Genomic DNA, 25244 nt, shown 5'->3' with positions numbered 1-25244 from the left:
AGTATTGTGTATCAATTTTCATTGATGCTGTAAATGTTCCCAAAGTAACAAACACAAAAGGAGTTAATGAGAAGAAAATTCTTCCAACATCATCACAAGAGACAAAGTATTTGACAACCTAGTGGGACCAAAGGCAGACAAGTCGCCAGGACCTGATTGCATCCAAAGGTTTTATCAGAAGTGGCTGCACAAATAATGGAGGCATTGTGCAAGGTATCCCAGAACTCTCTAGATTCTGGGAGGGTTCCAGTGGATTGGATAACCACTAATGTGATTTCCCCTGTTCAAGAACAGAGGAGACAGGAAACAGGAAAGGCCACTCAGACTAACTTATGTCATTGGGAAAATGCTGGTGTAGTTATTAAGGAAAAAATAGTAGGATGCTTAGAAAAGCTTAATGCAGTCAAACAGTCAACGTGGTTTTGTGAAAGGGAAATCGTAGTTGACAAATTTGCTGAAGTTCTTTGAGAATGTAACTAGAAGAGTTGACAAAGGAGTACCATCAGATATACAGCATTTGTATTTCACACAAGCAATGTGCAGAAAGTAGAGAATTGGAATTACTGGGTCCTTTTCAGGTTTGAAAGTCAGAGCTATTAGAGTGTTACAAAGGTCAGTTATTGGGTGTCAATTATTTGCTATCGATGTTAATAAATTGGAGGATGAGAAATATATCCAAATTTGCTGGCAATAGAGAAATAGATGGGAGGGCATATTGTAATAACTTGGTAGATGGAATTTAATGTAGGAAAATGTGAGGTCATGCACTTTGATAGGGAGATTAAAAAGATAGATGATTACTTAAATGGAGAGAGATTCCGAATACTGCAGCCCAGAGGAATCTGGGTGATATTGAGTTTGAAACTCAAAAAATTAGCTTGCAGCTGGACCAAGTAATTGGAAAGGCAAATGGAATTTTGGACTTTCTTGTTGGAGGTTGAGAGTTTAAAAATAGGGAAGTCTTGTTACAACTGATAAGATAGATGTTGTGAAGCTGTTTCCACTAGTCGGTGGGTCTCAAGTTAGTGACATAAGGAAACGAGCATTTAAAACTGAGATATGAAGGAATTTCTTCTCCCAGGGTGCAATGAATTTCTGGAATTCTCAACCCCAGAGAATTGTGGAGGCAAGATCATTGAAAGTATTTAGTGGAGGTCAATAGACTTTTGAAATAGTGGGGATTTGAGGCCTGCGGTGAACTGGTATGAAAGAGGAATTGAGGCCTGGGATAGATTAGTCATAATCTTGTTGAATAGTGGTGCAGGCTTTAGATCTTGAGTGGCCCGGTCCTGCTCCTTTGCTTATGTTCTTAAGCCTTAAAATGAAAGTTGAAGTCTCCTCTTCCTTCCAAAAGTTTTGATGTCTCCAGTTGTAACATTTAGGATTGCCCCGTAATTCTATGCAAGAATTTCAAGTGTAGAAAAGTGTCCAAACTTACTATTAAATATTTACTAATGTAGGTTCACTTCCATTTGATTAAGCTCTTGACAAGCACCAACAAATTTGCTGAAAAGTTAGTTGCTTTGAAATTTCTCTAATGTCCAAAAATATTCTTGTGAAAATTCCAAGATATTAATCTAAGATTGCAATACTATTATTCTATTTTCTTTGACAAATGCCATTATCTTGGCCTCAAAAAGACTGAAATCTAGTGTTTTGAAATTGTATGGTTTGATCATTGTAGTAATCAAACATTTAACATGTTCATCTTTACCGGACTAATGTATTTGGTGTGATTAAATACTTGTACTGGAATAACAAAGGGAAGTCAGAAGAATGAATTAAGCACTTGCACACTATTGACTTGCATTGTGATATCAAACATCAGACAGTCAGTTGTATCCTTCCTCTCATTCTTAATCATCCAGCTTCATTTTAAAGGAGACAGCTCCGTATAATTGACCTGGCATCAGCTGTACTTTAATGGGTATTTATTCTAAATATCTCCAGTTACAGTGAAAATATTCTTTTGGTCTCTTCCTTGAAGCTTGTGAGGTTTGCAATCATGTCATTGATTTGTGATCACAATTTTAAGTGGTCTGCTTACATATTCATTAAAAATAAATTTCAAGAATTTAATGACTTCACCAGAACAATTATTTAATAACTGTAAAATAACTGTAAAAAATGTAAAATAGTTTGACATTGCATATGAGAAAATGATATTATTTTTTCTTGTATGTTGAAAAATCAGTATTTACTGTGGAAAAGGATATGGAAGATATAGACTGTAGGGAAATAGATGGTGACATCTTGCAAAATGTCCATATTACAGAGGAGGAAGTGCTGGATGTCTTGAAATGCATAAAAGTGAATTAATCCCCAGGACTTGATCGGGTGTACCCTAGAACTCTGTGGGAAGCTAGAGAAGTGATTGTCGGCCTCTTGCTGAGATATTTGTATCATCGATAGTCACAGGTGAGGTGCTGGAAGACTGGAGGTTGGCAAACGTGATGCCACTGTTTAAGAAGAGTGGTAAGGACAAGCCAGGGAACTATAGACCAGTGAGCCTGACGTCGGTGGTGGGCAAGTTGTTGGAGGGAATCCTGAGGGACAGGATGTACATGTATTTGGAAAGGCAAGGACTGATTCGGGATAGTCAACATGGTTTTGTGCGTGGGAAATCATATCTCACAAACTTGATTGAGTTTTTTGAAGAAGTAACAAAGAGGATTGATGAGGGCAGAGCAGTAGATGTGATCTATATGGACTTCAGTATGGCGTTCAACAAGGTTCCCCATGGGAGACTGATTAGCAAGGTTAGATCTCACGGAATACAGGGAGAACTAGCCAATTGGATACAGAACTAGCTCAAAGGTAGAAGACAGAGTGTGGTGGTGGAGGATTGTTTTTCAGACTGGAAGCCTGTGACCAGTGGAGTGCCACAAGGATCGGTGCTGGGTCCTCTACTTTTCATCATTTATATAAATGATTTGGATGCGAGCATAAGAGGTACAGTTAGTAAGTTTGCAAATGACACCAAAATTGGAGGTGTAGCGGACAAGAAAGAGGGTTACATCAGATTACAACAGGATCTTGACCAGATGGGCCAATGGGCTGAGAAGTGGCATTTGGAGTTTAATTCAGATAAATGCGAGGTGCTGCATTTTGGGAAAGCAAATCAGAGCAGGACTTATACACTTAACGGTAAGGTCCTAGGGAGTGTTGCTGAACAAAGTGACCTTGGAGTGCAAGTTCATAGCTCCTTGAAAGTGGAGTCACAGGCAGATAGGATATTGAAGAAGGCGTTTGGAATGCTTTCCTTTATTGTTCAGAGTATTGAGTGCAGGAGTTGGGAGGTCATGTTGCGGCAGTGGTTAGGCCACTGTTGGATTATTGCGTGCAATTCTGGTCTCCTTCTTATCGGAAAGATGTTGTGAAACTTGAAAGGGTTCAGAAAAGATTTACAAGGATGTTGCCCGGGTTGGAGGATTTGAGCTATAGGGAGAGATTGAATAGGTTGGGGCTGTTTTCCCTGGACGTCGGAGGCTGAGGAGTGACCTTATAGAGGTTTACAAAATTATGAGGGGCATGGATATGGTAAATAGGCAAATTCTTTTCCCTAGGGTGAGGGAGTCCAGAACTACAGGTTTAGGGTGAGAAGGGAAAGATATAAAAGAGACCTATGGGGCAACTTTTTCACGCAGAGGGTGGTACGTGTATGGAATGAGCTGCCAGAGGAAGTGGTGGAGGCTGTTCCAATTGCAACATTTAACAGGAGTTTGGATGGGTATATGAATAGGAAGGGATTGGAAGGATATGGGCCGGGTGCTGGCAGGAGGGACTAGATTGGATTGGCAAATCTGGTCAGCATGGACGGGTTGGTCCGAAGGGTCTGTTTCCATGCTATACATCTCTATGACTCTTTGATTCTAAAATCTTGGAGCTTTTGAGTTTGCCGTTGCTTTATTTTATAGATCTCTTCCCCCATACTTTCCCCAACTGTGTTTCCTTGCAATGGATATTTTCTCGCAAATAATTCTTGTATTCAATATTGCTTCTAATAATATTGAAACACACGACTGCTATACTCAGTGAGTTACTTTGAAATTGCAATAACTGTTGTGCAAGAGCAGATGGAGGCAACTTGGAAACATGCTGTTCCATCAGGGAACGATGGAGATGTTGGGTTCACGTGTCATGATATGTTGGATCCAGGGCTTCACACTGCTTGCTGTTGGACAAAGCACATTGGGATAGTTGGAAATGTTGGCACTGAAGATGATTCCTAATTAGTTTATATTACCAAACATTTTAAATGAGTTTAATGTGCGCTGATGGACCTTGCACATCATTTTCTGTGGACCTCGGCCATTTCATAGCTGTTTGGTTGATTATGATGACAACCCCTGAAGCAGGAAAAGGATTGATTTGCACAGTGTTTTATACTTTAATTCCAAGTCATGAAAAACATTTAGCTTACTGCCTTGTAGATTAGAAATTCAAGTGTTTATTTTCAAAATCAGTTTCACACCTTGTAAAACGCAGACTGTGCAATTTGAAATTAAAAACTACATTCACATTGTATTTCAAAGTTGGGCTGAATTTTTTAATTAGTTGCAAGTCGCCTTTCTTTTCTAACACCAGCTACTGATGCATGTAGCTGTAACAGTTTATAAATTTGGGTAATGGGATGGTGCAAATTTTTCTGGATGCAAGTGACTACAGCATGGCAAAGATACAGACCGTTGAATTGCTGCAAAACTTTGCAGTAAGCCCATAAAAATGAAATGACTGTTAAAAGGTTTACTTGGTTGCATTGAAAAAGAAAAAAAATATCAAATACGTGAAAAAATATGCAATGTTTTATTAAGCTCGTAGTATTTACTCCTTGGATAACTACCAAATCCAGAGCTGACTCTTCATAAAGGGCTCTGTTAGACCTTTATTTATTGTAAGGTCCAGTTTCTCACTGAACCTGCTATTTTAAGCATAATTAAAGTAAGAGTCACTTGCATTACATTTCTCTTTACATTATCTCAATGTGCTTTGCAAAATAATTGCTTATTTGAAATGCAGAGAGTTGTTATGTAGGGGAATAGTTTGATAAATTACCATTTAAACTGGTGAAATATTTTCATCAAAAGATATAGTGCCAATATCCTTTAGATTTTTTTGAGTTTTGGGGCACTGCCATAATGGTAGACTCATAACAACTGGAGGTTTTACAGTCCCTATCACTTGTGGAATAAATCTTTGTTTACCAGTGTTGTCTCCAATCATTAACCACAATTTAATTGAATTAATCTTTTTAATAAAACTAAAACACCCGATTATGGTCAGAACTGTGTAGTGCATTTAAAGCTGCAATGCTGAACAAATTTTCAAAGAAAATACTATTTGATTAGATTCCCTATGGAAACAGGCCCTTCGGCCCAACAAGTCCACACCACCCTCTGAAGAGTAACCCACCCAGACCCAGTCTCCTACATTTACTCCTGACTAATCCACCAACATTATGGGCAATTTAGCCTGGCCAATTCACCTAACCTGCACATCTTTGGATTGTGGGAGGAAGCCCATGCAGACACGGGGAGAATGTGCAAACTCCACACAGACAGTCGCCCGAGGCTGGAATTGTACCCGGGTGTCTGGCGCTGTGAGGGAGCAGTGCTAACCACTGAGCCACCGTGTCTTGCCACAATTAGGCAAGACAATAATTTTTTCTGCTTTTTGAAGAACCCTTTTATTCCATATATCATAGTTAGCCTGTTTCAAGATAACCTTAGGATTTGTGCAAATATGATTGGCCTAAACATTTTCCTTTCTTTTGAAAGCAAATGTTAGCGTCTCTATTATAACACATTAATCTATGCAGAATTTAAGCTGACATTGTGTAGACTGACCCACTGAATCTGTTGGCAATGTAGGTTTGTGCATTTGTGTAGGATGACAAATAATTAAGAAATGAGGGAGGCCACTTAATCAATATGTTCATGAAGACACAGTTTTAAAGTCTTTCTCGGATCCAATTAACTGTTAAAATAGGTTCAGGGTTGTCATCTCCACTTCTGTATCTAAGTGCCATTTCATCAAAGTTGCTCAGTAAAAGTGTATGGTTTTAGTTGGTCATGCTTCGTAACTCATTCTCTGCATTCTTTATGCAGTGGAAATGTGAGGAGGCACTGTTGGTAGCATTATGTTACATCCTATGCATAACCTCATCCCATTTTGCAGACAAGCCAAACAAACCCCTTATGCGGTGTGAAGAGAGACGAGCACTGCTCACATTACCAAAGAATGGTTCCTTCTACAGACTAATCACCTGAAATTGAGTAAATAGGGAGTCTGTTACATGGCTTTGGGATTTGAATTTGTTAAATAACTTTCTCCCATGCCCTGCTGGAGAGATATTATAGATTTATCTGCCACTATAGGTGATCTGCTAAGGATGGGTTAGATTTAACTTTTTCTTTAAATGAAAGAGTTCCATTCTGTCTTTAAGATAAATATTCTGGCCAAATTATGTGACAGTGGGTTGGAGTTCTGCTTATTTCTGGGAGAGAGTGAAATGTTAAGGAAATGAGTAATTATAAATGTTGATAGAGGTAGTTAATTTTGGTCTGTGCAGGGATAAACCTCTTGAAATCTGGAATTTTAGTGTGTGATCAGTGCAGTAGTAGGGTGTAATATCAGTGAGAAAAACAAAATGCTGGAAATACCCAGCTGGTCCTTTGGTGTCTGCTGAGAGAGAAATGAATGGACAAACGAATGACAATGAGATGAGGGATGGTTAATACAGGACTGAAGGTGTTATATTTGAATGCATGCAGTATAAGGAATAAGGTAGATGAACATGTGGTGCAGATCGAAATTGGCAGGTATGATGTGGTGGGCATCCTGGAGATGTGGCTGCAGGAGGATCAGGATTGGGAGCTGAATATTCAAGGATATACATCCTATTGAAAAGATAGGCAGGTGGGCAGAGGGGATGGGGTTGTCTTTTTAGTAAGAAATGAAATTAAATCAATAGTAAGAAACAAAGTAGGGTCAGATGGTGTAGAATTAAGGAACTGCAGAGGTAAAAATACCATAGTTGGGGTTATGTACAGGTCTCCAAACAGTAGTCAGGAGCTGGGGTGCAAGATACACCAGGTGATCGAAAAAATGCGTAGGAAAGGCAAAGTTTGGGGGGTTTCATCATGCAGATGGACTAGGAAAATCAGATTTGTAATGAATTGTAAGAAAAGGAATTTGTGGAATGTCTACAAGGTGGCTTTTTGGAGCAGCTTGTGGTGCAGCCCACAAGGGAACAGGCAATACTGGATTTAATGCTATGCAATGAGGCAGACTTGATAAGGGAGGTAAAAGTAAAGGAACCCGTAGGGGGCAGTGATCATAATATGATTGAATTTACTCTGCAATTTTAGAGGGAGAAGATAGAATCGGGCGTAATGATATTACAGCTGAATAAAGGCAACTACAGAAGCATGAGTGAGGAGCTGGATAGAATTGACTGGGAGAGGAGCCTAGCAGGACAGACAGTGGAACAGCAATGGCAGGGGTTTCTGGGAATTGTTCAGGAGACACAGTAGAGATTCATCTTGAGGAAAAAGAAACATGGTACAGGAAAGATAAGGCAACTGTGGCTGACCAGGGAAATCAGGGATGAAAGCAAAAGAGAAAGCAGACAATGTAGCGAAGGGCAGTGGGAAACCAAACGATTGAGAAGCTTACAAAGACAACATTAGATTACTTACAGTGTGGAAATAGGTCCTTCGGCCCAACAAGTCCACATCGCCCCGCCGAAGCGCAACCCACCCATACTCCTACATCTACCCCTTACCTAACACTACGGGCAATTTAGCATGGCCTATTCACCTGACCTGCACATCTTTGGACTGTGGGAGGAAACCGGAGCACCTGGAGGAAACCTCCGCAGACATGGGGAGAACGTGCAAACTCCACACAGTCAGTCGCCTGAGGCGGGAATTGAACCCGGGTCTCTGGCGCTGTGAGGCAGCAGTGCTAACCACTGTGCCACCGTGCTGCCCACAACAGAGGGCAACAAAAACATAAATAAGGAGGGAGAAGATTAAGTGTGAGGGTAAGCTAGACAGTCATATAAAGGAAGACTGTAAGAGTTTGTTTAGAAATATATAAAGGGCAAAAGAGAGGCAAAAGTGGACATCAGGCCACTGGAAAATGATGCTGGAGGGATTGTAATGGGGCACAAGCAAATGGCAGAGGAACTGAGTAATTACTTTGCGTCAGTCTTCACAATGGAAGACATGAGTAATATCCCAAAAATTCAAGACAGTAAGGGGGCAGAGATGAATATGGTGGTCATCATCAAGGAGAAAGTGCGAGAAAAGCTGAATGGTCCGAAGGTGGATGGCACCCTCCCCTCCGACCAGATGGACTATACCCCAGAGTTCTAAGGGAGAAAACTGAAGAGGTAGTGGATATGTTAGTGATGATCTTTCAGGAATCACTAGAATCTGGGAGGGTCCCAGAGGACTGGAAAATCACTAATGTGACACTCTATTTAAAAAGGGAGTAAGGCAAACGATGGAAAATTACAGACCGATTAGCCTAACCTTAGTCGTGAGTAAGATCCTGGAATCTATTGTGAAGGATGAGATTTCTAAATACTTAGAAGTGTATAGTAAAATAGGGCAAAGTCAGCAAGGTTTCATCAAGGGAAGGTCATGCCTGACAAATCTACTAGAATTCTTTGAGAAAGCAATGAGCAGGTTAGACCAAGGAGAGCCAATGGATGTTATCTACCTGGCAACACCAGGTTATAGTCCAATAGGTTTATTTGGAAGTAGAAGCTTTTGGAGCTCTGCTCCTTCATCAGGTAGCTAGTGGGGCAGGATCATGGAACACAGAATTTATACTAAAAGTTCATCCAACTGATGCGAATTATTGAACAAGGCTAGATTGTTGTTGAGTCTTTAATCTCTTCGAATGGGGTTGCAGGTTTTGAGTGATTAATCTGTAAATCCCAGAACTTCTTTCAAGTCACAGTCCCAAGATAACTTAAGGTTTTATGTAAAAAAGGTGACCTCTCAGCTCAGACAATGCATCGCCCTCTTGAGCTGTCGTACCTGTCCATCTTCCTTCCCACCTATCCGCTCCACCCTCCCCTCCGACCTACCACCACCACCACTCACCTCCATCTACCTATCGCCTTCCCAGCTACCTTGCCCCCAGCCCCACCTTCACCCTCCTATTTACCTTTCAGCCCCCTTCTCCCCAACATTCCTGATGAAGGGCTTATGCCAAAAATGTTGATTCTCCTGCTCCTCATATGCTGCCTGACTGGCTGTGCTTTTCCAGTGCCACGCTTTTCAACTCTGATCTCCAGCATCTGCAGTCCTCACTTTCTCCTAAGTACATGAATAGGAAAGGTTTGGAGAGATATGGGCCAGGAGCAGCAAATGGAGTTAGTTTAGTTTGGGATAGTGGTTGGCATGGGCTGCTTGGATTGCAGGGTCTGTTTCGATACTGTATGATCCTACGATTTTAAGTAACACTAAAAGAAAGGGAAAGAATGGAAGTGGATTCACAATCTGAAGATGCTAAACACAATGTTAAGTCCAGAAAGTTGTAAAGTGCTGGTCTGAAGATGAGAAGTTGATCCTGTAGTTTGTGATGTGATTTGCTGGAGCATTGCAGCATGCCAAGGTCAGACAAGTGGGCCTCGCCCCAATCCAGTGGGACTGTCTGTTCTATCCAGTCTGGCGGTTAGTCATTGTTCTGCCTTTCTCACATTCCAATCACTTAATTTGCTGTGTCAACATCCTTTCTTCCCCAGCATAGCACCCCACCCCACCCCCACTATTGCATAAATGCTGCCCCTTCCACAGTTCACTTCAGCTCTGATGAAGAGTCATCTAGACTTGAAATGTGAGCTTGCTCTCTTTCCATGTGATGCTGCCTGACATGCTGTGACTCCAACATTTTTTTGTCTTCAGTTTAAGTCCCTGGATATATGTCATAACGTTCTAATCGTTTGATTCAAAGTAAATAACTCGCTGCTGAGCATCTAGAGCGACATGTCCAAAGTCATTGACAAAATGTGCTTGGCCCATTCTATTAGTCAAAGAAAGATTCAGGATAAGAAGAACTGATATCTCTCACATCCAAACTTTTCAATCCCAACATCTTGCCTTATTTTTAACAACTGCAAGTGTTTTTGCCTGTATTACTTTGTTTGGTTGTTCTGTGGTATGAGGAGATGCAGGGGCAGAAGTGACAGTGGACAGGGAATGAAGATATTTTCCAGAAATAGACAGGAGATAGAGTACCTCATTGATTAGAGTGTGTTTCTCTTCATTAAGTTCGTGTTTGTGACTTTGCCGGAATGCAGTTAGCATTGGTGATGGAAGCAGCTGCTGGCATGCTCAGCCGATGCTGCAATTGCACATGCCTTCAGATTCTTTTTTTGTCTGGTGTAGGCCAAATAGATGTGGATAAGCTTGGATAGTATCTTAATCTTCTAGTTCATTGCAAACATCTTTAAGTTTCTCTTTGACAAATATGGTAAAAACCGGGTCTTTTGCTGAATGAACGGTTTGGGAAGAGTTTTCAAATAGGAACTATAGAGAACATTCTGTAAACTATGGTATTTTCAAACAAATCCTGTGCTACCCCCTCACCTCCGTCCAAGGTCCCAAAGGATCCTTCCACATCTGACAGAAATTCACCTGTACAGCCACGCAAATCATCTACTGCATCTGTTGCACTGGTGGTCTCCTCTACACTGGGAGACAGGATGCCAACTTGTGGATCGTTTCAGAGAACACCTCTGGGACACCCGCTCCCATCAACCCCACTGCCATGTAGCTAAACACTTTAACTCCCCTTCCCACTCCGCCAAGGACATACAGGTCCTGGGCTTCCTCCATCGCCAAACCCTAACCACCCGACGCCTAGAGGAAGAACACCTCATCTTCCATCTTGGGACACTTCAACCACATGGGATTAATGTGGATTTCACTAATTTCTCCATTTCCCCTCCCCCACTTTATCCGAGTCCCAACCTTCCAACTCGGCACTGCCCTCTTGAATGGTCCTACCTGACCATCTTCCTTCTCATTTATCTGCTCCACCCTCCTTTTCCACCTATCAGTTTCACCTCCACCTTCACCTACCTATCACATTCCTAGTGATCGTCTCCGCCAGCCCCAATCCTCTCCCATTTATCTCTCAGCCCCCTTGGCCCACAAGCCTCATTCCTGATGAAGGGCTTATCCCCGAAACCATCGACTCTCCTGCTGTTCGGATGCTGCCTGACCGGCTGCACTTTTCCAGCACCCCACTCTTCGACTCTGATCTCCAGCATCTGCAGTCCTCACTTTCTCCTAGGCTTAATGCACTTGAATATTGTAAGGAAACAGGACAAGAGAGTTTAAATGGTATGAAAAAGCACAATCTCTTAAGACTGTTTTGAAATTCCTTTCTATTAAAGCATTTGTTTATCTCCAGTAATCCAACCTCTGATTATAAATGGAAAGGGGTAATAAGTGGACGCAAATCATGGACTTTTTTTACATCTAGGAGGAGCTAATTTACCATCTGCATGCAATAAATGCAGGAACATTAGGTGGAGAAGAGTATGTGGCCTTGAGGGAATAAAATTGGCTTTTCATCCATTTAAATTAAGAATGAGCAGAGGAAAAGAAATAAAATAGCCATGCTTGGCTGTATATATTCCTTATCTGATTTTCCTAAAATTGATCCTGAAGATCAAGGTATAGGACCAGGAAAATCTGCCTCTCCTGTTTTCTAATTTTGTCTAAGGTAATGTTATTGGATTCAGAGTTTACAGAGAACAAATTAGATTACTAAATTTTCATAATGTAATTTGAAATACATTACAGAATTATGGAACAACTGCACATTAGTTAGATGGTAAAATATTTTCATTGAAGTGGTTAGTAGCTGTACTTTCTGTAATGTATCCACTTAAGCTGTAAAAAAAAATCACTTGGCAGTACCCATTATAGGTTTTTTTTCTATAGTCAGAGTGAACAATTTTAACTGTGCAGCATCTATGTGAAAATGACTCTAGGTTTGGTGGTGGTAGCATTGGGAGAAATCTAAGCTAATGTGCATCACTTGTATCACATGACAATTATGTACAATTAACTTTATTTTACATTTTCTACACTGCAATAGTATCAAAAATGCCTAATTTGTCTCATGGTAAACTGTAGTTTTTTGTTATTTTCAAATTTGCTTGAAACTGTTTTCTAGTTTCCAACATGGATTCTGTTCAGAAGTGAGTGCTTAAATTATTCTGTTGAGAACTTGGATTTACATTTCGCTACTCTACTCAATCCCCCAAGCGACCATAGTGAAAGCTACAAAAACATATATGTATTTTCTTAAATTGGCTGGGGACTAGTTTAAATTCTTAGTTCTTGACTCATTGACAGTGTAAAATTTGTATGAATATACATTTTCAAATCTGAAATTGGGAAGGAGCTGAAGTGGAACTGTTAGTAGAGTTTTTAGTAGTAAATCAACATAGCTGAAATTCATTATTATGCAGATAATATTTATACTGTCAATGAGTCAGAATTGGTAATGTAAACAATCTCTGCGACAAGCTATTAAAATTGTAGCTCCCTGTGACTTAAATATTTCACTTCAAGACTTGGGGAGATATTGAAGTGCCCACCATGTTAGTAATAAATCAGACTTGGAATTCCCAAACAAGAACTTATGTGACTATGTACTATAGAAATGAGTGTATAAGACTGAAGGATCCTAGGCTTAAACTCTTAGTAGCATTTCTGATTTCAGGAAAAATGGAAACAGGTGTTCTACCATCGACTTAGACTTGGGAAGGGTAAATTCAGCCAGGGCTCTCAATTCTGATTTTTGCCTTATGACACCTGCTGAAAAGTACATAGGAATGTTGCTGAAGAGATTGGGTCTGCTGAGGTCTCTTACGTTGGTTAATCTGCAAATTCTGGTTAGTTTTCTTTTAAGTACTTTTAGATATGAAATACAATTGCTTTTACAGTTTCAATCATGTAGGTAGATTTTCATACAGTTTGTCAGCAAAATAAATTAGTATTATTTAAAATTTGAACGTTTTTGTTTGATTGTCAGCTTTCATACTTGCAGTTTTATTTTTAAACTCTGCTGTTTCAGGGTAGCACACTACTGTACGTGCAGACTGGCATGTGCAGTTGTGTTAAGTATAGACAAATGGATTTTGAGAGAGCTTTGAACTTAGTTAAAGTTACATTCATGGGTTATTGAACTCCATAGTGAATCACTGCTGGCAGGCCTTAAACTGGCAGGAACTATGTATTTTTTGGCCTGGAAATAGATTTCTCAATGTCTACGAGAAACACACTGTTCTTCTGTTGGATCTGTAGGGAACATAAACAATAAAACAAACAGACAGAGAGGAGCACAGGCTCAGCAGATCAACGTGTGTCTATATATTTTACTCTTCATTATGACTTGTTTTTGTTTTGCAAGTGGAACATATGGTAATCATGTATCACTTCATGTTAGCATGTTGTATCCGTATTGGTGAGACTCAATAGTGTGACAGTTGGCTTTTCTTCCATCTGAGTTCCCTTGTTTCTTTCAAAGTTAGCATGGGAATTACACCAGGAAATTTATGCACAGCAGCTTTTAAAAAAACCATTAGAAGCAAATATTTTGCTTTTTGATACGGGTCTTTTAAAATTTGTATTGATTTACTACTTCTGCTCTTACTCTGTGCTCTACAATGAAATTCTCTATGTTTACAGTAGAGATCAGCATAATGAGTAATTAGTTTGCCGCAAGAAAATTTGTTGCTGTCAACTCTATTTACAGTGTTTGCACTTTGACAGAAAATCCAATGATGTAATTCCTGATTTCCCTAGTAAAATAGAGACATTTTGACACTCAAAATGCTAATCTGTTTTTCTCTTTTTAGATGCATTCAAGCTTTCTCTGTATTTCTAACATTTTCTGGTATTATTTTAGGATTACTAGTCAGTTGCATTGATAAGATCTGTATTTATTCAAGAGCATGACTACCTATGCAATATTGCACTCATCATTCTTGCCTTTGGCCATCTACTAGTGAAATGCTCTTACCTGTCTTTGTCACCTCTGACTTTCTTGTTCCAGCGCTCTCCTGGCCAGCCTCTCACCCCTTTACCTCTTCACATATGCTTGTGGAAACTTCAGATGATTCAAAAAGCTTGGTGTCCAATCTGATCCTGCATTAAATCCTACACACCCGTTATCTTTGTCATTGCTTTAGGAGGTTTTCAGTTCCCAATGCCTCCAATGTCCATGCCTTTTAATTGCTATCTCTGCAGCTGTCTCTTGGCTAAATTAACACCCCCCACAACTGTTCTGGCTCTGGACTTTGGCTCAATCTCTCCCTTCCCAAGTTATTGACATCAGTGTTTTCATCTGTCTTGAACCCACACTCCGATGTTAGCTCTCTGAACTTCTCCACACAAGATTTTTCTTTAAAGCTACCTCTTCAATCATATTTTTGGCTATCTTGCTTAGCTTTTAGTTGTTCATTTCTGACTCTTGGAACTTCTATCGTATGTTGAAAATGCAATGTAAATGTAACTTTTAGTTGTTAGTAACATTTTCACCGGAAGTAAATCATGTTGACCTCAAGATGTCAATATTGATTCAGTTTCTCCTCTTTCTTTTTCTGCAGCATTTGAAACTTTACAAGAATCAATAATGAGCTGTTGATGTCTGCTTTGATTTTGTCTCCGAATCGACTGTACCATTTCATTTGAGAGCACATGCACTCAGGTAAGCAAACAGAAATTAAATATCACGTTTATTATGAGAGCTTAGCAAAGCCTATTGGCTCTTTTTACGTTAGTATCAAAGGCAAAACTATCCATGTACAGTCACATCTGTTCGGAAACCAAAGCAACTGATGGAGTCTGTGTGTGTAGATAAATACAGTAATCCAGAAATCACTGTCAGTGATTTTGTATTAGGAGAAAATGAGGACTGCAGATGTTGGAGATTAGAGTCAAAAAATGCAGTGCTGGAAAAGCATAGCCGCTCAGGCAGTGTTTGAGGAGCAGCAGAGTCAATGTTTCAAGCATGAGCTCTTCATCAGGATTGGGGAAGTGGCTCATGGGGGCTGAGAGATTAATGGGAGGGGGTGGGGCTGGGGGTAAGGTAGCTGGGAATGCAATAGGTAGATGAAGTGGGGGTGATGGTGATATGTCGGAGAGGAGGATGGAGTGGATAGGTGGGAAGGAAGATGGACGGGTAGGTCAGTGCAAGAGGACGGTGCCGAGTTGAAAGGTTGGATCTGGGATAAGGTGTGGGGAGAGGAAATGGGGAAACTGGTGAAATACACATTGATCCCGTGTGGCTGGAGGGTACAAGGCGGAAGATGAGGCGTTCTTCCTTCAGGCATCGGGTGGCTAGAGTTTGGCGGTGGAGGAGGCCCAGGACTTGGATTTCCTTGGCAGAGTGGGAGGTAGAGTTAAGTGTTCAGCCACAGGGCGGTGGGGTTGTTCTGCAAGTTGGCTTCCTGTCTCCCCAATATAGAGGAGGCCACATCAAGAGCAATGGACACAGTAGATGACGTATGTGGAAGTACAAGTAAATCTCTGTCGGATGTGTGGAAGGAAGTGATTTTGTATTGACCCAAATTGCAATCGATGGTAGTGTGTATGTTCTAATACTTTATTTCACTATCTGGAAAACCTGAAGTTGAAAGTAAAGGGATTCGGTGTTTGTTGTGCATTCTTGTTTACTGTCCATGAAAATACTTAAACAAAATTGACTTTTTATCATACTTGATGACATCCCCAATTCTGGACGCTTGGCGATCCAATTGAATTGGTGCTAGACTCCTTCTTGAAATGAGGAAGTTGAAATCCATGTCACAGAGATCCTGACGTATTTGTAGCTTCCCTTGAGATCCACACTTGGTGCCATTTTGTTACTGACCATAAAATCCAGGCCAAAGAAATGAGCCTGAAGATTTCTTTACCTGCTATGAGTTTGTTGCATGTACATTGGATACCAAATGTTGGAATTTACTCCGGTTTCTCTATACTGATCTTGGTTTTTTTATTCTTTGGCCTCCAACTTACTATAGCGCAAAAAATGTCATTAAGCTCAATTAATTTGTTCCATTTAGTTAGTTGTGAAATGTGGCACACAATTCACTTACTACCCAGCAGCTCTGTAAGAAGAACAAAATGAAGATAAAGAGGAATAAAATACTGTGGTCGAGCAATTAACCAAGACACTGTCTTATGGCACAATGACAGTGTCTTTATCTCTGGGTCAGAAGGTCCAGCTTCAAATCTCATCTGCTGCAGAGATGTGAACATATCCAAACAGATTTGTTACATGATTAACTAGAAACTCATACAGTTTAACAGAAAAAAAAACTAAAGAACTGCAGATACTGAAAATCAAAAACAAAACAGAAATTGCTGGGGAAACTCAGCAGGTATGGCAGCATCTGTGTAGAGAAAGTAAAGTTAAAGTTTCAGGTCCAGTGACTCATCTTCAGAAGCTCATACAACCTATTAGGAACAAATTATAATGACATATTCTTGGACTTAAATCCTCAGAACTCTCTCAGATAACCTTTCTAAACATGTCTGTATCCTGGCCCTCATTATTTAAAAAAAAACAACCTATCAACTTTAAGCCAGCATTTCTTCAAAATGAATGTCATGACTCTTGAAACATGACCTTATGACCAAGGTCACTAAACTTTGTTATCAGCTAGACATCCTCGCTCTGTACACACTCTAGTGTGGGTTTTCTTTAGCATGTATGGGAATGAAAACTTAATATAACGCTCTGAAAGAGAACTATCTTAATAGAGAAAGTATGCTAACCACTTGTCCTAGAAGTGCAAGTTAAAGCTTGATTTTCCATGCCTAGCAACTTCACACTCTATTTTTGCAACTTTAGTATTTGCTTTGATTTGATTTATTGTAGTACATTTCTTTTTGTTCCTTTACCTTTTTAAATAGGTGATCCTGCACATCTGTAACATGTTTGTATTTTCTAATTTTGTTGTATAGCGCGATCCACTGCCTTCATTAAGTGACATTTGTGGCTAATATCTCTAAATTAGTCCTTTATCTATTGTTTTGGTTGGAACTTCTAATTCTCACATATTTTTGTAATTTTGTAAATTTAGAAATTATTAACTATAAGGGTTCATGTAGATTCCATCTTAGTGCGTGTATATTCAAGTTTCCAAAATACATGTTTCATGTAAAGTTTTGAAGTACCAGCTATAGGTTTATTGGGCTTGAAACAGTTATTTATGCTTTAGCAGTTGTTATCTTTTAATATTCATGTGGTTAGTCACTTTGTGGGAATCACCCAACTGTAACTGTGTGATAGCAACACATGCAAATCTTTTAATTTGCAACATATCATTCAGACTGTTTTCTCTGTTTTCACACAGGACAATTTGGAATAAGGTGAAACAGAAATGATAGTGTGTTTTGGGCATAGTTACTTTTGTACATTTTGGTATTGAAATATGTACTGTTGTTCTTAATGAAGGGCTCACGTGGCATAGAGAAGTAATCCAAGAATTGGCCAGAAATCTGTGGTTGTACTAGTGCAAGAATTGCCTAACAGCTGGCTTGCAATGCAGTGATGTGAAGAGCATGAGTTCATTTTCTGCACTGGATGAAATTACCAGGAAGGTCCCTCCTTCTCAACCTCACCGCTCACCTGATGTGTAGTGACCCTTGGATTAAACCACCACTGGTTTTCTCTCTCTCTAATGAGAGAGCAGCCCTGTGGTCCTCTGGGACTATGGTAAACTTATGATCAGTCATCTACAATGCTTCACCTAATGGGGACATTCAAGGTTCTGAAGTTAAGCAGTTTAAGAAAGTATATTGTAAAGAGGTCTGTAGTAAAATTTTGAGATTATTGGAAGACTTTGAGATTTCTTGACTTTTGATGTAGCTAAGGGTGTTATGCACTCGAAGTTACACGAAAGACAGATCTCAATGACCACCTAGCTTCATCCTCCAGAATTTATGTGAACCAGTGCATGCAGCATGCAGCATGCAGCATTAGATATAAAAACCACATACTTTCATGCCAAACATTGGAAACTGCATGGAATGGACAGAGCTAAGAGATTCCACAACTATTAGATCAGAACTAAGCTCTCCAGTTATGTCAAATCCAATCCTGAATGGTGGATAGAGAAGTAAACAATTATGAGAGGGAGAGGCTTCACTGATATCTTCATGCTTAATGATGGAGGTGTCCAGGATATCAGTGCAGAAGACAAACTGAAGGTATCTTCCGCTATAAGCCAAGAGGATAATCTATCTTGGCCTCTTCTTGAGGTCCCAAACATCACAAGTGCTAGTCTTCAGCCACTTTGATTCACTTCATGTGTTATCAAGATCAGCTCAAGGAATGGGATACTGCAAAGATTGAGCCCAGACAGCATTCTAGCAATAGTATTGAAGACATGCTCCAGAATGAGATATACCCATAACCAAGCTGTTCCACACAACCATCCAGCAGGCAATAATTGTCCAGATGTGTCCTGTACTCAAAAGCCAGGATAAGTTCAACCTGGCCAGTTACTGCCTCATCAGTCTACTTTTGATCAACAGCAAAGTAATTGAATGGGTCATTGACAATGCTATCAATTACTTGGCAATAACCTGCTCATTGTCACTCAGTTCCACCTCTGCCTTTACCACTTGGCTCCTGACCTCAGTTCAGCCTTTGCCTAAACAAGGACTAAAGAGCTGAAATCTCAAGGTAAACATGAGTGACCTTGATATCACCTTTACATTTGACAGAGTATGGCATCAAGGATCCCTCGCATAACTGGAGTCAGTAACAATTGAGGCGAGGGGTGATGGAAAATACTCCACTGGTTAATGATATCTAGCAGAAAGGTGGGTGGTTTCAGTAGTGGAGGTGAATCACCTCAGTCCCAGGACTTCACTGCAGGAGTTCCTCAGGATAGTATCTTTGGCTGAAGCATGTTTAACAACTTCATCAATGACATTCTCAAGTGAGGAATCTCCATCTCCAATGAGAGAGAACCCGATTGACATTCAGTGGCATTGCTATCACTGAAAGTTTCATTATCAACATTTCTGGAATTATCATTGACCAGAAGCTGAACTTAACTAGCCCTGTCAATTTTGAGGCTATAAGAGCAAGTCACAGATTTGGATAACTCACCACTTATCTCCCCAGTGCCTGTTTACCATCTGCAAGGCACGAGTCAGGTGTGTGTTGGAATTCTTCTCACTTTCTTGGATGGGTGCAGCTCCAACAATACTCTAGAAACATGATTCCCAAGACAAGGCAGCCCACTTGTTTCACACCCCATCTACCAACTTCAACGTTCACTTCCTCTATTGCTGATACACACTGACAGCTGGCTATTCCATCTTCAAAGTACATTGTAGTAACTTATCAAAGACCTTCTGACAGCACTTTTCAAACCTGCAATCTCCCAATCAAGATGGTGTCCAGTGTTTTGTGACATATGCAATCTATGTTCTAAAAATGGTCTTTATGTTTAAATGGGTAGAAAATCTAGTCAAAATCCCAAATTGCTTGTCAGCAGCACGTCAAGAAAACGGGACAAGAAACAATGTGAAATAGGTTTCCAAAGTTCTGTCCATGGCAAACAAGCATGTCAGTAAGTCCAAGAGGTAATTGCAGCATTACAGCTTGCAAACAGTACGTGACCACTTAACATGTTGTGAGGATGCCTCCAGAAAAACTGAAACCTTTGCCTCCATCAAATTGAAACACTCCAAAATGAATGGACAACATGCACTTTTTGCTGAGATTGACATTGGCAGAATTGTAAGTATTAACTCTTTTTGCATTTTACATGTAAAAGACTCAGGAAACTAGCAGTGTGCTATAGTCTACTCAAGATACGCTAATTGCTTACAACAGATCTGACATCCCATGCATTTGCATTATCTGTCTTAAATGTGAGTATAGCTCCTCAGGATTGTCACCTGAAATATTTTACATGGCTGAAACAGATGGATCACCTGTTATTGGTCTACTTGTATTCATGGATCCACATGTTGATCCATAAGGTGACAAAGTTGGAATGTGAACGGTTGTAGTGTGCAACATCAAATGGATCAATCACTTGGCTAGCCTTTAATCAGATGTGATGTGACCAGGTTTGATGCTATCGGTAACTTTAAAGCTGTTACATCTGAAAGATGATGTCTAATCCACTATTGACACTCCCTCTAAATGCGGCATTCACAATCAAGAAAAGATCAAACTGAAAATGTATTCCATAGTACAAGGCAACATTATTTGTAAGGTCACACATCATACTGATTAGTGCAGTGCTATTGAACTTAGAATGCCCACAGTGTGGGAACAGGCCTTTTGGCTCAACAAGTCCACACTGACCCTCTGAAGAGTCACCCGTCCTTATTTCTGTACATTTTCCCTGACAAATGCACCTAATACTACAGGCAATTTAGCATGGCCAATCAACCTAATCTTTGGATTGTGGGAGGAAACCGGAGCACCCAGAAGAAACCCACGCAGACACAGGGAGAATGTGCAAACTCCACACAGACAGTTGGCGAAGGCTGGAATTGAGGTTAGTGCTGTGGGGCTGCAGTGCTAACCACTGAGCCACCATGCTGCATGCGCTTTGATAAAAAGATGGTACTGTACCTGTATGTTTATATCCAAGGCAATTGAACAATACACTGAATAGATGTGTACATGGTATTCCAAACCTGGAAGAGCTTTATCCTAAATTCTCAGGTACCAAGTATTTTACCAAGCTTAGTACCAAGAATGGATATTGGTCCATTCATCTTTCTTCAGAGTCATGAGAACTGATGACTTTTAGAATACCTTCTGGTAAATTCTGTTTCCTCAACTTCCCATTTGGATTGTCTATCAGCAATGGTATATTCTAAAACAAGTGGTTAGTGTCATTGAAAATCTACCAGGTTGTCTCTGTTTCACAAAGAACATTCCAGTTCTTGGAAGAATAAAATGTTAGCATGACAGCAACAAGGAAACATGATCTTTGTTTTCAATGATAATAAGTGACAAATCAACATGAACCAAATCAATTTCATTAATTCAATCTACTCATCAACCAGTATTTGACCTAATCAGATCAAAGTAGAATATTTACAGAAGATGTCCACAACATAAGACAAAGATGCCTCTGGTCTAACCTTTGATACTCTCGACTTTGTGACCAAGGTATCTTCTCTTCAAGATCTTCTCTGCATAGTGTTCCATATGTATAGCAGGAATATCACAAGCATATTTTGATCTCTCAATAATGCTTTATCATCCAATAAGTATATATTTCACTGCTATAATCCCAACAAGCTCACCACATTGGAAGTAGATATAACATGGAAAAGTCTGAAAGTCTGTCTGCACCTGTATTGGGTTTGGTTGTAATGACCTAATGACTGTTCAGGCTAATTGAAAGAAAGACTCTTGTTCTAGTTTGCAGGATACAAAGATTTGACAAGTATTTTGTTATTCGTGCTAACCATGATCCACTCCAAACTGACAATACCTCTCACAATGTGTCTCCATTACAACAATGTCTACTTGTGAAGATGCAAGGGCATGATTTATGAGTGCAGTGCAACCTAAGTTCCTAAATAGCTATCTCTTGACTCCCAAACCCTGCTCAGGACAAATATATTCCTTGCAATGAATATTATTGAAACTGAACTAGAAGAGAGGCTTTTAGTAACCATTTTATACATTTTGGCCACAACCAAACAGCAGGTTCGGCAAAACCCATCGGATGATGATCAGCTACAACAACTCAAAAAGAGTCATCTTCTGATGGCCTAAACACATTCACCAGTCCTGAGCTAGTACATTCATTCTGGTCATTCAGAGACCAACTAGGGTTGTCTAAGCATGTAATTTTCAAAGGAAAATAAATTTTAAATCCGTAAACTGTCAAGACTTGCTAGATTTTATACATGGGATGCAGAATAAGCAAAGAGATTGGTTTGTGAATCTGTGTATTGGTCCAGCATCAATAAAGGCCTGAATCATCTAATCAAGTTATGTGAAAGATATCAATGCCAACCAATAATTTATGGAAACAATGTGCATCAATATGGGGAAATGGGATAAGAATGGCATCAAGTCATGATGAGCATTTGGAGAGCCAGTGAATATGCAATGCATCAAATGGTGTCACATGGTGTGACACTTCTGTTACAGAGAATCTTTCCTTTCACACCAGCCATTGTGGAAGATTGTAACTCATGTTTTCCAGGTCCAAGAGCAGAATTGCATTCTGGTTAATGACTAATTCACCAAATTGCCTTTTTTGTATCAAATCAAAGAAACCACAAGTGCAGTGGCTTTTTGTACATTAACTGCTGTATTCAGTATGTTCAGTGTGTCTCAACAAATTGTATCCCATAGTGGTCTGCCATATGTGGTGCACCCTTCTAAGTTGTGAAGGAAATGGAGATGTTGAACATTTTATTTCTTCTCCTCACTACCCTCAGTCAAAACGTCATGCAGAACACTTTGCTTAAATCATAAAATCCATGCTCATTATATGTAAAGTGATTTGCCAATAATTTCAGATAGCTTTGTTAAATCCATGTACTACTCCTCTAAGTGATCAGCAGCTGCCATATTTGGGATACATCCACACATTTCTTGCCTCCCAACGTTTACCATCCAAACAGTGCATGAGTCATTAATGGAAAGAAGTTAGAATGTTGTGCAAGAGCCTAATCAACATGCATGCAGGGAATTATCATAATTTGAACCAGGACAAAACATGTGAGTTGAAACGTACTCAACCCCATTGGTACATGGAAAAGTACTACGCCATTGTGTTCAGCCTTGGTCACATGAAGCTATAGTGAGCAATGGTTAAGTCCTGCACTAAAATGGATAATATATCCAAACTGCAATTCATCAACCACTCATCACACAGAATGACGACTCAGTCACTGAAGATATCATGCCAGACAACAACTACACATTTACACTAAATGAGATGCATCCATCCATGACTACAGATAGCACACTGCAAAGTGAATCCACATCACTGGGTCAGGATGCTGTATAAGAACTAAATGTGGTCATGTACATCCACCAAGGTATTAATTGAATGTGTAGACAGAGTATATCTGTAAACATCTTGTATGTGTTTATCGGAAAAAATGGTTCCTGTCCTTAAAAGGTGAAAAGGTAATGTTGTATTCTGGCAGAGATTAGAGACCTGACAGGTTTGTCTCTTTAAAATAGTTATATAATGTGCCTTTGTACCATATTGGAATGTCACATGTAGCTGTCTGCCTCACCTTCAGTCACAATCTCTCATGGATTCATTGTAAATACTTCACAAAGCATAGAACCCAGACTCTGTAAATCTGTGGTCCCATTGCATTGTAAGTAGCTAGCCTTGAAAATAGTTAGCCTTGTAAATACATTTCAAGATAGCTGTCTCACAAGAACTTGACTGTGGTATGTGTTACATGGGCCACCATACAGAAAACCACATTCCACATCAAGTTTTACACCTGAACAAAAATAAAGTAATGAGTATGTTGGTAATTACAAGATCAACACTTCACTTTGAAGATCTGGCCAGCTCATCCTCCCCTTAAAAGATTCAATCAAGTGAAATTGGACTGACGACTTGGTTTTGGAGACAATTTGTCAGGATTCCAAGGAGCATCTCATGCTCAAGGCATTTCTGTTTGGGACAGGATATTCTGAAGGATTATGCTGAATAAATCCAGGATGTTGACTCATTGATATAATTCTGAGAGTGTGACTACATAGAACTGTTCCTGGTCCAGTCTTTGAGACAGGCCTTTCAACTTGATTATTACAGTGGCATAGTGATACTGTCACTGGATATTAGTCAAAGGTCCAGGCTGTGTGGACTTTGGCTCACATACCATGAGGCCAACCATTGGAGTTTTAATTCAATGAATAAGCCTGAAATATAAAGTGAATTTCAGTAGTGGTGACCATGACAAATAGCAATTGATGATAGTTTGAGTGTTGTAAAAGACTCCCATTTACCTTTAATACCATGTGGAGTAACAGGCAAGTGTGTGCAGGAACATACTGTTGTCTCCAAATGATATCACATCTGTGCACGTATTAGTGGCTGTTTTATCAGCCATTTTGGCATTAGCATGAAGAGGTGCATCATTTCTTCGACAGAGGTGGTAAGGCAAGTGTGGTGAAGGAATGACAGCCAGAGAGACCTACTCTGCAGACACCACCCCAATCAACCCCTTATCCTCGATCTGATGTCAAGTACACATAAGTCACAAATGCCACCTGTATAACTTCAGACCTGAAGAAATGTGGTTGAGTCTTAACTGTTCTCTGAAATGACCCAGAGAAAGTGAGGAAGGTGATAGGTGGATGCGGGTGGGAGGTGATTGAGATAGGTCAGTGGAGCGGATAGATGGGCTGGAAGATGGACAGGTGGAATAGGTCAAGAGGGCGGTGCTGAATTGGAGGATTGGATCTGGGATGAATTGGGGAGGAGAGGCGATTTGGAAACTAGTGAAATCCATGTTGGTACCATGTTGAATGGTCTCAAGGTGGAAGATGAGGCATTCTTCCTCCAGGTATCGGTTGGCTTAGATTTGATGGTGAAGGAGGCCCAGGATTTGCATGTCCTTGGTGGATTGGGAGGGGGAGTTGAAGTGGTCAGCCACAGGGAGGCAGAATTGTTAGGTGTGTGTGTCCCAGAGATGGTCTCTGAAATGCTCCACAACTTGGCAATCTGTCTCCCTGATGTAGAGGAAACCACATCGAGAGCAACGGACACAGTAGATGAGGTGGGTGGATGTGCAAGAAAATTTCTGGCAGATGTGAAAAGCGCATCTCCTCCATTTCCCGCCCCTCTGCCCTTGAACCCCACCCTTCCAACCGCAACAAGGATAGAACCCCCCCGGTTCTCACCTTCCACCCCACTAATATCTGGATACAGTGCATTATCTTTTGCCATTTCCGTGACCTACAATCAAACCCCACCACCAGAGACATATTTGCCTCCCCACCCCGATGACTGGAGGAAGAGCGCCTCGTCTTTCACCTTGGGATTCTACAACCACTCGGCATCAACATCAATTTCACTAGTTTCCAAATCTCTCCTCCCTCCACCTCATCCCAGATCCAACCCTCCAACTCTGCACCGCTGTCTTGACCTGTTCCACCTGTCCCGTCTTCCCTCCACCTATCCACTCCACCCCTTCCCACCGACCTGACGCAATCACCCCCCA

At 40.3% G+C, this 25244-nt stretch overlaps 1 protein-coding gene across 2 annotated transcripts in view; it reads left to right on the top strand.

Moving 5' to 3' along the window:
• The window catches only part of raraa (retinoic acid receptor, alpha a), a 583661-nt gene that overhangs the window by 64719 nt on the left and 493698 nt on the right, over positions 1 to 25244 (top strand). For both annotated transcript variants that reach the window (XM_087977802.1, XM_087977800.1), the window contains exon 2: positions 14648 to 14748. The gene's annotated coding sequence lies outside the window, so the exon portion shown is untranslated. The remainder of the gene's footprint in view (positions 1 to 14647; positions 14749 to 25244) is intronic.

The sequence above is a fragment of the Chiloscyllium plagiosum genome, unplaced genomic scaffold (genome assembly GCF_037043375.1).
Source record: "Chiloscyllium plagiosum isolate Xiang-an unplaced genomic scaffold, Cpla_swu_hap1 HiC_scaffold_32, whole genome shotgun sequence".
Taxonomy (NCBI): domain Eukaryota; kingdom Metazoa; phylum Chordata; class Chondrichthyes; order Orectolobiformes; family Hemiscylliidae; genus Chiloscyllium; species Chiloscyllium plagiosum.
This window is presented reverse-complemented; position numbering and strand designations above follow the sequence as displayed.